This window comes from Pan troglodytes, chromosome 14 (assembly GCF_028858775.2).
Source record: "Pan troglodytes isolate AG18354 chromosome 14, NHGRI_mPanTro3-v2.0_pri, whole genome shotgun sequence".
NCBI classification, from domain to species: domain Eukaryota; kingdom Metazoa; phylum Chordata; class Mammalia; order Primates; family Hominidae; genus Pan; species Pan troglodytes.
The window spans coordinates 18,164,180-18,177,712 of record NC_072412.2 but is presented as its reverse complement, the minus strand read 5'-3'; the positions used below and the strand labels follow the sequence as shown (position 1 = coordinate 18,177,712).

At 46.4% G+C, this 13,533-nt stretch overlaps 1 protein-coding gene across 1 annotated transcript in view; it reads left to right on the top strand.

Annotated features, from left to right (window-relative positions):
- LOC104001766 (uncharacterized) overlaps nt 1–8,782 on the top strand; it is a 64,065-nt gene extending 55,283 nt beyond the window's left edge. The window contains 2 exon segments of the mRNA XM_063791914.1: nt 4,472–4,756; nt 6,220–8,782. The gene's annotated coding sequence lies outside the window, so the exon portion shown is untranslated.
- Nucleotides 8,783–13,533: the final 4,751 nt, after the last annotated feature.

Sequence of the window (13,533 nt, the reverse complement as noted above, 5' to 3'; positions counted from 1 at the left end):
GCACACTGCAGGGTACATATGCTGGAGTGGTTGGTCTCACTGGGGCTTTGCTTTCAACCAAGGGCTTACTTTTCTAGTGATGGTCCCTGGTAAATTCTCTCAGAACTCACAGGTTTTCAATTTTAAGTGCCGAGACTGTTGTTTTTTCAGGTGGAAATGTTATGGGTTGTTCCATATGTACTACAGACAGGTAGCCCAGGGGGCAGAGCTGCAGCCCCCTCCCTGGTGCCCCTGAAGCTCTGCTTCTAGGTTCCTGGGAAGCTATTAAATGGCATTCACTCTGAGACGGTGCTAGGCAGTTGAGGATGGAGGTGAGAAATGCTGGCCTGACCCTAGCCTAGCCCCATGCAGGTGCCACAGCTGCCATGGGGAGCACAGCCCTCCCGGTCCTCATGACAGCTGCAGATTCCCATTGCACAGATGGGGAAACTGAGACTCTGAGGGCTTACACTTGCACATGGCCACACTGCTAGGAAGTGGCAGAGCCAGGCTCAGAATCTCCGTCTGCCTGATTCTGGAACTTGAGGTTGGAAGTCCTGGAGGGTTGACTAGTGCTGGGCAGTGATGTCTGGGTGTGCGTGGCGGGTCCCTTGTCCAGCAGTGACTTGGCTTGAGGAAGACAGAGCCCATGCTTGGGTCCTGCTCAGTTCCCAAGATCTTCTCTGAGACTCTGTGGTTTCCAGAATCCATGGGCAACCCAGGGCTATCCTGTCACCTGCTCCACAGCCCCAAGCTTGCTAAGTGGGCAGGTGGAGGCCGCAGGGCAGGCCTGCTTTTAGACAGACGAGAGGCTTGGGCAAGGTGGATTAAGGGCTTGATTGAAAAGAGCTTTTGCTAAATCAATTGGCTGTATTTTATTTCATGTATTACTGTTTTACATGCAATATTATGTTCATGTAATATTGATCAGAAAGCCAGCTGTAAGGTTTTTTTTTATTATTGGGAGTGAAGCATGATGGGAGGCTTCCATAGCGCCTTAGGGGTCAGATTTCCTGCTTGGCACTAGGTGGTTTCTGTCCATGTTAAGCTCCTTGCTGCAGAGACGTGCTTGTGGCTGGGGGTGAAGCCTGACTATGAGCTCTTCCTCCCTATCAGAGGCTGTGGTGCTCCACACAGCTCTTTGAGGGATGCCCGTCTCTGGGAAGGAGTGTGCACTAGCCGACACCTCAGTGACTGGCCTCAGGGGTGGGAGAGGCTTCTAAACACCCTAGGCCCCTCCCGAGGTCCCTGGAGAGGCCCTGGAGCCGTGGAGTTAGGGGGTGTCTGAGGCCACCCAAGATGAGGGCAGACAGGGCCAAGAGCCCAGGGGTCACAAGGTGCTTTGTTGTGGGCATCTGTGGACTTGCAGGGGGCATGGTGATGGGGACAGAGGTGGGGAGGGTTTTGTGCTTGAGTCTGTGAGGAGGCACTGCGTCCTGGGCTCCCGGCTGTGAATCTGAGCCCAGGAGTGGGGCAACCCATCTGTGGACACACTGATAACAAGAAATCCAGAGCTTCCCCTGCTGAACCCATGCCTTCGGGGAGTGTGCACGTGCATATGTGCCTGCCAGGGGCCACTGAGACCGCCGGTCCCCCTCAGCCCGCTGCAGGCAGTTCCTCTCCCAAAATCTCCCATTTGGAGCGTAGATCAGTTTTTGATGGTCCATTTGTTCTGTTTTAAGTATGGACTGCTTGGAAAAAACAGCTGAAGAAAATGGAGGAAAATATGTTAATTTGTCGTGGGTAGTTTATTCAGTGTTTACAGCTGGGGGAAAAAGAGGATTTGGGTATGATAATTGGGGGATTAATGTATTATTTTTCATGCCAACTAGTTAGACGTTGCTCATTGATTCGCCAGCAACCCTGCAGGGCCCGGGCATGCAGCCCTCATCCTTTTGGGTTGCCGAGATGGCACGGCATGAACCCTCGCAGTGGGTGTCCCTGGCCACCCCCGTCCCCACTGTGGCTGGGTGCAGACCCCGCCCTCCAGTCTTTCTGGGCCTTGCAGGCCAGTTGAGGGATAGGGTTGGGCCTGCTAGAGGCTGCAGGGTGAACTGTGTGTTCTGGCTGGCTCCTGAGCTGGGGCTGGAAGAGCCTGTTCCTGTGGAGATGTCAGTGAGAGCAGGAGTGACCACCCTTGCTCAGGCGGGCCCTCAGAGCTGCAGCTTGTGTGGCAGGGGAGGTGTGGTCCCGGCACTGTGGGGGCGGCTCCCGGCAGTGCCTTCTGAGGAGTGCTCGAGGCTGACCGTGCTTGATTTTCTCATTGGTGTGGCTTTCAAACCTCAGTCCTGTTCAGTTCCTGTGAAACCTGAAACGCGCCGCAGTCCAGTGTGTCTGAGACAGGGCCTGGGAGGTGCCATTGGTGAGGGCTGCAGCGAGGGTGCCTCCCCCATCACTGGGCACCCCCTGAGTCCACTGGACCCTCAGCGAGCAGTGGGTTTGGGCCTCAGCGCTGTCCAGCATGGGCAGCTTTTGTCCAAGTTGCCTCACTAGCCCTAGACTCCCTCTGTGTCTGGGCTTCCTGCGGCAGCTTCCTCTCCCTGTCGCGCTCCAGCAGACCCTCAGTCTTAGGAGCCCTCTTGCTTCTGAGCAGGGACTTGTCCTCATGGGCCACTGCCCCAGGTGCCTCAGTCTCTGTGTCTGGTGACATAGATGGGTACAGGCATGCAGAGCTGGGTGGCCCGCCTGCCACTGTGTTGTCCTCTTTCTTGTCTCACATGTGTGCTGTCCTTGGTGAGGGGTTCTTCGTACACAAGACCCCATAAAGCACCGGGGTGTGTTCACAGCCACAGGTTTGCCAGCCTTTCTCATTTGAATGGTTTTACTGAAAGTGCCTCTGGTGCTTCTGGGAAGTGGTGGAGAGGGGATGGGCAGCTCGAGAGACAGTGATGCTGATGCAGGAGTCCTGGAGGGGTGGGTCCAGGGAGCAGAGGGAGAGGACAGCAGGCACCCCATGTGCCCCAAGTATGGGCCCAGGAGTGCCCAGATGCAGTGACAGATGTGGCCGGGCCTCCCCTGTAGGGGGGGTGGGCTGCCTTGTCCTGGGGCCAGGTTTGGGCCACAGGGAAGTGGGCAGGGGTGAGGACTAGAAAGGGACGTTGCAGGGGGTACCTGCTGGGCTGAACCACGTGAGTGGTGGGGAAGCCTGGGGCACCTGTCCTGGCTACACACAGCATCTGGAGCCCAGGGCAGACTCCTGACTCAGAGTTTTTGGGTGGGGCCTGGGCCTTGACATTTGTAAAGCTGCCCAGGTAGTTCTGGTGCACAGACAGGTTAGGGTCCTGGCTGTAGGGAGGTTTGGGCTGGGGTGGGGCAGGGCCCCATGAAGAGGCCAGGGCTGGATCCCATGGGAGGGCCCAGCAGGGAGGTACCCAAAGAGCCCAGGACTTGGCCTTGGGGGTCCTTGCCATCCAGCAGCACCAAGCCCCTGGTTCTCTGGGATGACAGTGGTCACCCCATCTCACCACTTTGTGTGTCTAGACAGGCTGATCACATATCGGGTGTTTCAGAAGCTTCTTCTAGAAGGAGGAGAGCCAGTGTAGACAGGAGGTGTGTGCACAGGTATGGAGCATAGGACAAGGATGTAGATGAGAGAGAGGCTGGGCACTATGGGAGGGGCCACCTGAAGCTGAGGGCGGCGCAAAGAGAAAGCCTGAGAGTCTGTGGAGCCTGCCAGAAGGGAGTGAGCTTGTGCTGAGCTGAGGTGCAGCTGTGCCTGTTCAGGTGCACATGTAGCTGCAGGTCCATGTGCAGGTGGGTGCAGGTGTGGGGTTAGGTGCAGGTGTAGATGCAGCTGGGGGTGCAGATGTGGGGGTAGCACAGGTGTAGATGCAGGTGTGAGTGTGGAGTTGGTACAGGTGTAGATGCAGCTGGGGGTGTAGATGTGGGGGGGTAGCCACAGGTGTAGATGCAGGTGTGGGTGCAGGTGTGGGTGTGGAGAAAAGTTGCAGGTCACTGGGGAGAGCATGTGCCATGGGAGGGAGTGGGCTGTGCTGCCCCTTCTCAGGGTGACACGTGGGAAGGTTCCCTGCGAAGTGGGGTAAGGAATGCCCAGGGCTAGTTCTGCAGTTGGGAAAGAGGGACAGGGTGGAATGAAGGAGTACACAGAGTGGCTGGGGTGCAGGAGGGAAGTCGCTGAGTCTGCTTGCCAGCTTTAAGGTGGGAGAGACCAAACCGTGACCATGTGAGGGTCTGGACCCTCCTTCCCATCTGCTGTCTTCCCAATTCTCCTCTCCATGCCCATCTCTCTCCCCAGGCCTCCAGCCTTCCCTGTGGAGTATGGGTGGGTGAACAGAGCTGGATGGGGGAGTGGCTGGCCTCTTCCAAGGGAGAAGTCATCAGTTCACTCCCACCCTCTCTGCTCCACGCCCACTGCCTGCCACCAAGGCCAGGAGTTTGTGCAGGAGTTTGTGCAGGCCATGGGCTGTTGTCTAAGTGTCTGGGCTGCAGGCTAAGACTGCTGGGCTGAGTGCCTGTCTCTCCGTGCCCCTAGCCAGCCCCCAGCCTGTCCCAGCATGCAGGAAGCCATTCAGGGAATGCTGTCCATGGCCAACCTGCAGGCCTCCGACTCCTGCCTGCAGACCACATGGTGCACTGGCCAGGCCAAGAGGAGCTCGCTGGCATCCCATGGTGCCCAGAAGAATGGGGGTGGCAGCGGCAAGAGTGCAGGCAAGCAACTGCTGAAGAGGGCTGCCAAGAACAGCGTGGACCTGGGCCACTACGAGGAAGAGCACAAGACACCAGATCTGGGAGTCCCTAGTCTCCAGAACTGTGATAAGTAAATGTTTGTTGTTTAAGCCACCCAGTTTATGGTATTTATGTTGTAGCAGGCCAAATGGACTAGAACATTTATTATTTCATTTACTCAAGTAAATAATATAGTAATTTAAAAAAAATCTAAACCTTTTACATAAAGTTATGTCACAAAGGTTACAGCAACAGAATTTGAATCAAGTTTGCAATATGACATGAGGGTTCTGGCATCTATTTTGTCCCTTGGTATCAAGTTTATTTCTCTAAATAGTTTATGTTTTTAACTTTGGTTACCTGCCAGAAGGGGAGAAGAAAATTCTACTTGTAAGTATAAATATAAAGCAGAAATCCTGTAGTTACGTATGTAACGATCTTATAAAATATAATCAGACTTGTGATTGTTTCATGTATCAGTGGATGTATATTTACAGTAATACATTTATACATGTAAACTTTAAATTTGAGTTATAGTTCTATGTATATGTATTTTACTGAGCCTCTGAGCATAATAATAATGCCGTTACTAAGTTATTCTCCAGTTCTTTTCCTTAGGGGTTATTCACATTTCTATGTGATATATATGCATGTTTCCAGTAGAGCATATCTAAGAGTTGCCAACAGTCTGGATCACAAACACCATGAAAGGAACCACCACCAGCTTCCTTTAGATTATATTTTCTTCTAGTGAATATAAGAATTTGATTTTAGATATTTAGCCAAGTCTTAAAGACACAAACTCTGTTCAAAGACTAGTGGATGAAGCACGAGGCAAGAGTCAGAATCCATGGGATCCAGTTGGGTATATTTGAGACCCTAGGCAAATCCCTTTACCGAATGGGGGCCTCAACTCTTATTATTAAAAAAAAAATCAACATGGGTTATAAAGCATGGTTTTTACATTGAACAGGAAAGAAAACAAACTCATAAAGGAAAAGGCAATTTATTCACTTGTTTTATTAATACAATGAAAGCCCTAGGGATGTGTTTTACTCTTAAACTTAGCCAAAAGGCTGAGAAGTGATTGGGATAACGTGTTTTAGAGCTGGCCTTAGACAAAGCAGAATGCAGGAGCTGTTTTCCCAGGTTGGGCACCATTCTTAGGAAGGTGTTTCCCAGCAGCTTCAGGTTCAATTCTCTCTTCTTAGTGATCCTAGTGATGAGGTTATCTCTATCCTGCGAGCTCCCGATTAAAATCCCCTCAGTCTTTTTGGCTTTAATTGGTCAGGCTTGATCACATACTTTCTCTAATAGTTACTGTGGCCAGAGTGGCTGATTTAAAAAAAAAACAAAAACAAAATACTGATCAGCTATCTTTACTAGCCAATGGTAAGGACAGTTCTTCCTGAGTTACAGACAATGCTGCAGTTGTGGTGCCTGCAGGCAAATCAGGGACCCAAAGAAAGGAAAATAGATTTTGGGAAAGCAAAGCTACAGATATCCATCACAAATGACCAATCTTTCTTCCTTTTTTTTTTTTTTTTTTTTTAGGTAAGGTCTCGCTGTCTTGCCTAGGCTGGAGTTCAGTGGCATGATCATACCTCACTGCAGCCTCGATCTCCCAGGCTCAAATGATCCTCCCACGGGCCCAGGGGGGTTGTGGAGTCCCTGGCTTGCACCCAGGGTGTGTGTCTCCAACACGGTGGGGGGGCACCTGGAAGTGGCAAAAAGTGCCCCGGGGCACGGGAACAGGATGCCAGGCTTGCAGGGGGACGTCGAGGCAGCCCGGCGAAACAAGTGCGAGGCCGAGGAGGAGGCTGTGGTCATCCCGAATAGGCCAGTGCCCTCCTGGCCACTCCTGCACCGGCCCTGGCTGGGTGGGGGATGGTCGTGGAGTCCCTGGCTTGCACCCAGAGTGCCTGTCTTCCCCATGGGGGGCACCTGAAAGCAGCAAAAAGTCCCCCCGGGGCTCAGGGACAGGACGCCAGGCTTGCAGGGAGACGTTGAGGCACGCCGGGGAAACAAGCGGCAAGGCCTAGGAGGAGGCTGTGGTCATCACGAGTTGGCCAGTGCCATCGCGGGAGCCCCTGTGCCACCGGAGAGGCATCGTGGAGTCCCCAGCTTGCACCCAGGGTGGGGTCTCCGACACGGAGGGCACCCCAATGGGGCAAGAAGTCCCCCGGGGCATGGGAACAAACACCAAGCTTGCAGAGTGACGTTGAGACAGCCCGGGGACAAAAGGGGTAAGGATGAGGAGGAGGCTGGGGTCCTCTGAGGCCAGTGCCTCCTGGCAGCACCTGCACGCGGGGGTCGTGGAGTCCGTGGCTTGCACCCAGGGTGCGTGTCTCCCCCACGGGGGGCACCCCAAAGTAGCAAGAAGTTCCCCAGGGCACTGGGACAGGAAACAAGGCTTGCATGGGAACGTTGAGGCAGGCCAGGGAAAAAAGCGGGGAGGCTGAGGAGGAGGCTGGCATCTTCCGGCGGGGGCCAGTGCCTTCCCGGCTACCCCTGCGCCGGGCCCGGGGGGTCGTGGAGTCCCTGGCTTGCACCAAGGGTGTGTGTCTACACCACGGTGGGCACCGCAAAGCGGCAAGAAGTCCCCCGGGGCAGGGGAATAGGATGCCAGGCTTGCAGGTGGATGTTGATGCAGCAGGTGGAAAAAAGCGGCGAGGCCCAGGAGGAGGAAGGGGTCATCCCGCGGACGCCATTGCCTTTCCGGCAGCTCCTGCGCCTGGCCCGGCGTGTCCTGGAGTCGCTGGCTAGCACCTAGGGTGCGTGTCTCCCACATGGGCGGCACCCCAAAGTGGCAAGAAGTCCCCTGGGTCACGGGTACAGGACGCCAGGCTTGCAGGGGGAGGTTGAGGTAGCCGGGGGAAAAAGCGGTGAGGCCGAGGAGGCTGGGATCATCCCTCAGAGGCCAGTGCCTTCCCTGCAGCCCCTGCGTGGGGCCCCGGGGGTCGTGGAGTCCCCGGCTTCACCCAGGGTGTGTGTCTCCCCCCACCGGGGGCCCTCCAAAGCGGCAAGAAGTCCCCCGGGTCACGGGGTATGTTGAGGCAGCCCAGGGAAAACAACAGCGAGGCCGAGGAGGCGGCTGTCGTTGTCCCACAGATGGTAGTGCCTTCCCGGAAGCCCCTGCGCAGGCCAGGAGGGTTGTGGAGTCCCTGACTTGCACCCAGGGTGCGTGTCTCCCCCACGGGCGGCACCCCAAAGCGGCAAGAAGTTCCCCATGGGACAGGGACAGGACGCCAGGCTTGCAGGGGGACGTTGGGGCATCTGGGGAAAAAAGCGGCGAGGCCCCAGGAGGAGGCTGGGGTTCTCCCGCAGAGGCCAATGCCTTTCCGGCAACCCCTAAGAAACGATGATTCAGGCAGACTTTACAAGGCAATGACCCCTTTGCTTTCAATGTATAATAGCACGTCCCTAAAACTGTGAAAGAAAAGGATTACTGATGGCTACACAATTTAGTCACAATCACAGTCATGTGACTTGCTTTAGTTGAATGACATTCAAAGCCTTTTTAAAAAAGATACCTGTCATTAACTGCTTCTGCGTTATGATTGCTAGGGTAAGTTTCTTTAAATACACTGTTTTATTCTAATAAATTTTCAGGTGTATGATAAAAATCCTGATGTCATAGTAAATGAATATTTCCTGGGGAATAAGTTGTCCATGTCTTTGCAACGAATGCATGCTTTCACAGAAAACTTCCCCCAGTGGGATTCTGGCATCTGGGATAGTTTATTTCACTTAATAGGAACGTGTAGTTTACTGTCCTGGAGGAGTTTATGCAACATTTGATCAACTGCTATACTATTTCTTAAGATGAAATAAATATATGTAAGATTTCACAGAAGATGTCTCTGTGTAAATATAAATTCTCGATATTTACTGGCTATTTCAAAGTGTGGTAGAAAAAGCAGCCACTGTGATTGTAAGGGCAGATGCACTTACAATAAAGAGGGGATTGTACTGAATATGGAGGAGCTGAACTGATGATTTAAAATTTATCAGAATATGATAGGAGTCCTCTTTAACCACTCTGAGCTATTTGTAATAAATAAACTCGAGTAATTTTTGTCTTCAAAAATTAAAGTTATGCTTCATCGTGTTGCTCTAATTCTTGGCAAATCCTCAGTTGTTTTGCTCTGCAAAGTGTTTTATTAATGTTCATGTTGACATTCTCCACAACGTTAGTAGTAATGACTTAGAACCTAAAGAGATTACATTTTTACTTTTACATTTTTACAGAAACTTAATTTTTGGGTTCTAAAATGATGTCTCTGTCCAAGTTTGCAATATTGACACTTTTACCTTAATGTTACCCATGGAAAAAATCAATCAGCTGAATTAGATTTATTTTTACCGGAAAAAAATGTATAATTAAATTCATGAAACCCCACTATTATAAGAAACAATATACCATATCTATATCTCTCTGTATAGATATACCCTTTACAAGCAAAGTGGATAATAGACTGTTTACTCAACAAAACATTTCATATCTTTGCATCATATCACATGCAATATGGTGAAATAAGAATAGTTTTAACCTTAGGATCAAATATTCGGTTCAAATCTCAACTTTACCACTTACAAACTTTGTAAACTTGGGTTTTATGTGTTTATTCATTTATTTTACCATTTGAAGCATCAGATTATATAACAATAAAATTAATAGTAATTCATAATGTACATAATGGTTTGTAGATTACAGAACGGCAGTAAAAAAAGTCTCAATGATTGGAGCATAACGGAGATTAAATAACTCATTTCTCCTTGTCTTCCCTTCCTCCACAAGTGAGTAGCTTACATGTTTTCCATTGTGAATACCTGATAAATATGTTTTTACTTGGTTTACTAAACAGTTAAATACACACAGATTGACCAATTTCCTTCAAAAAAGTTGTAAAGGTATTTTCACATTAAATTTAGAAAAATGTTACCTTAATTTTTTAAATCATCTTCTGACATTTAGTCAATAATTCCTGTGTATTGTCAGGAATTGAATGAAATAATATATTTATTTCACATAGTGCATTGAATGAAATCATATGTAATTATTCAACTACATGTTACTTATTGATACATACATTTTGTAAATTAAACAAAAGTTTACCTGAGAGCAAAAAACTATAAACAAGAATTCTTATTACAACATTTTTATTAGTAGTAAAAACTTAAAATAATCCAAATAAATGTACAAAAACATACAATCACAGAGAAATAATATTATTTTTCCCCTTATTACTAAGCGGAGAAAAAAATTCTAACAAATTTTTGATAGTATGTAGAGAATAGAATCCATTATTCCCTTTTTTAAATAGTAAAAAGAATGAAAAAATATATAGATATTATGTGTAGAAAAAGGAAGAAAGGGAACTGAAAACAGTTATTGGAAGGGGAAGGTGATTATGTGGGTCTTTCTCTTCCTGTATTATGTAGTTCTCTAATGCTTAAACTTTGTAATACATTATATATTAGAGTACATATTAATATTATCCTTTGGAAATAATATAACCTTCTGACTAAAAATGAAGAAAATAATTTGAGAATTAAGGCAAATGACTAAGGTGATTCAACTATATATGTCTCAGTTTTCTCATCTAACAATTCTCATCTAACAAACATCTAATCTACTTTATAGAATTGTGGAAATAACTTGAAATAATGCAAGAGAGACCACTCTGCAATATATAGTGCCATCTCATAATTCTAAATCCAAAAATGGATTTGCTTTGAACTGTTGATAAGATTACCTTGCCCACCTCTAATTCAAGGTGGAAGACAGTGCAGTAAATGGCTCTTACGGAGATAAAACACTGCCTTCCTTAGCAGCTAGGTTTAACTCCTTCAGAGACAGGCTATTGTCATCAGTTAGTGTTGAAAAACTAATCTCACACTTTCAAAAGAAAAGCTCAATTACCATGTTGCAGCAAACCTAAAGAATAGTCATATGCAACAGTGGCCATCAGATTCTTTATTAAAATGATTTATGATTCATATGTAAGACACTTCTAAATATTCATATTGATGTCCTAGAAGTACTGATGCAAGACAGACTGAGCCCACGTAGTTATAAAGTTATCTAGAAAAACATAGCAAAGGACTGCAAATGACTTTGTAGAAGTAGGTTAGCTCATTTACAGAGTGTTCTTTTCCAGTTTTTTAGCAATGAAAATGAAAAAGACAGCATGGCAGCTTCCTTAGCAGCTTTTGACAGATTGAGGCAGTTAGAACCTCACAGATAAGGACCGCATTAGTTGTACTAACATTTGCTGCTCTTCACCCAAGAAAATTTCCATAATTATTATCATGTATTTACATCACCAAATTAAGTTCAGTACTTGCATTGTGGCTTAAAATGCATACTCATTGTGATTTGATTATTCATTAGCATACCAAATATAGAAAATCTGGGCTATGGAAATGTTAGAAGCTAAATTTCACTGTCCTCAAAATAGATTGTTTGTAAAAAACGTACTCATCATGGCCTCTTATGTGTACATTTCTCAGATTTGCCTCTCCTTCAATTAAAATCCAGGATTAGACAATAAGATGCTCCACATTTCATTTCAATAAGCAGAGCTAAAACTTTCATATGTATCATAATTTATCTATCCTCCAAGTAAATCTCAATTATAATTAGAAAATCAAATGCAACTTTCTTAATAGAAGAGTGAAATTTGACATTTTTTTAAACCTAGTAATATTTAGATTCACAATATCTTATAATTTAGTTCCTTGGGGTTTTTTCTTTATACTGAAAATGGTAGGTGTTAAAAAATATTTTGGAAAACTTTGAGAATAAAGAAAAACCTAGAAGTTAATTAAGATGAAATTGTAGTGTTTAAATTTAATATAGCAAATAACACTTTGAATGTCAATGATGTGTCATCAACATAGGAAATCACACAAATTAAACAGAGATTGGATGAGAGAGACAATCCTTGACTCCAGGGAGCTTATTATTCAGTAGGGAAGTACCATGCGAAAGTATTGTAAAACAAATATTTACACTTCATTGAGCTCTTATAATTTTTTTTTTTTTTGAGACAGAGTCTCACTTTGTCACTCAGGCTGGAGTGCAGTGGCACGATCTCGGCTCACTGCAACCTCCACCTCCCAGGTTCAAGCGATTATCCTCCTCAGCCTCCTGAGTAGCAGGAATTACAGACACACATCACCACGCCTGGCTAATTTTTGCATTTTTAGTACAGATGAGGCTTCACCATGTTGGTCAGGCTGGTCTTGAACCCCTGACCTTGTGATCTGCCCGCCTTGGCCTCCCAAAGTGCTGGGATTACAGCCGTGAGCCACCATGCCTGGCTGAGCACTTATAATTTTAAATGCAGTACTTTTACCGCAATCTCTAAAATACCAATGCTAGTCATGGTAAGGAAAATTTTTCTTTTTTTAATGTAGAAAGGCAGTCTCACTATGTTGGCCACTGGTCTCACTTGGCCTCAAGCAATCCTCCCACCTCAGCCTGCCAAAGTGCTGGGATTACAGGCAGGATGCTTACTACATGTTAGTCATCATCCAAGGCACCCCAAACATTATCTTGTTTAACCTGCCCACACACAGAAAACATTTAAATCTTTACATAAAGTAGAAAATAATTTGTCTAGATGTAAGATTCTGTTGAGCACAGAAATCTCATGAAATTATCAATAATATATACAAGACAATATAGGATACATTTGCGAGAGAATTCAAGCAAAGGATCTAAGTGGCAAAATGGAAGGCAGTTTTATCTGTTTGCTCACTGATTCATACCAAGTTCCTAGAACTATTTCTCATAAATGAAATATGCTCAATAAATATGTGTGAGATTGAATTAAATTTCAGGGAAATAAGTTTGCAATCACTGGGTTTAGAGATTAGGATGGGAGTTAGATAAGGAGTCAAAAAACGCTATCTGAAGGCAGTTTTAAAGCTCTCACTGGCATTTGAACTGTCGTTAAGGTCCTTCCAGTCAAATCTTCTTCCCACTGCAGCTTGTCTGATTGCAAAATGATCGTTGAAGCCCTTTTGAACACTCTTCATGTTAAGAGTATCTCCAAAATTACTTTCTAAATGTAGTAATACTTAGATAAGCATGGTCAGATGCAAAGTAAGAGAAAGTCACCTATGAGAAAATAGAACATTTCAGTGTCTGTGAACTTGGAGGGTTATATGGTTATGCTTATGGCTGGTAAAAATTAAATTACTGGAGTCATGGAGGTGGAAAAACTGTGAAGCGATTGAATTATACCGTATAGTCATAAACTTTGCAGAAGGCAAGGCAGAGGGTGAAAATGTAGACCAGGTGCTGAAATCACAGGAAAAAGGAAGAATGTCTGGGGGAGCTCATTAAATGACTATTAATGGACAGAAAGCAAATTCTGTCAAGATAAACTGAAGAAGAGGATGAAATAACTGCATCTGGCCACTTGCAGTGAGCAAAGAATGTGCAAAAGCTTTCTGTTACTATGAATTCCTGGGGAGCACATTATCAACCAGACATAGTGTTTTGGGGAAAGGCAAAAAAAAAAAAGTGATATTCTAGGAAAAGTCTAAGAATAAAACCGTACAGGATGTATTTACTGATTAAGTGCCTACACTATTCTGGTCTCTTTGCTAGGCACTTTGGATGTAGAATTGTTTTTATTCTCAAAATAACAAGCATTTCAAAGGGAAGTTAATATGTGAATAACGGAACACACACAAATCAGGTGATTTTGATGAGAGCAGGACTGAGGTAATTCTGATCCAGCACAGGGGCAATATTGAGGAAGGAACAATAGGCAAAGGCAGGCGGACAAAACAAGAGGTTTAGGAAGTATGAGGATATGGGATGGACATGTCACAATAGAAAAATAAAGT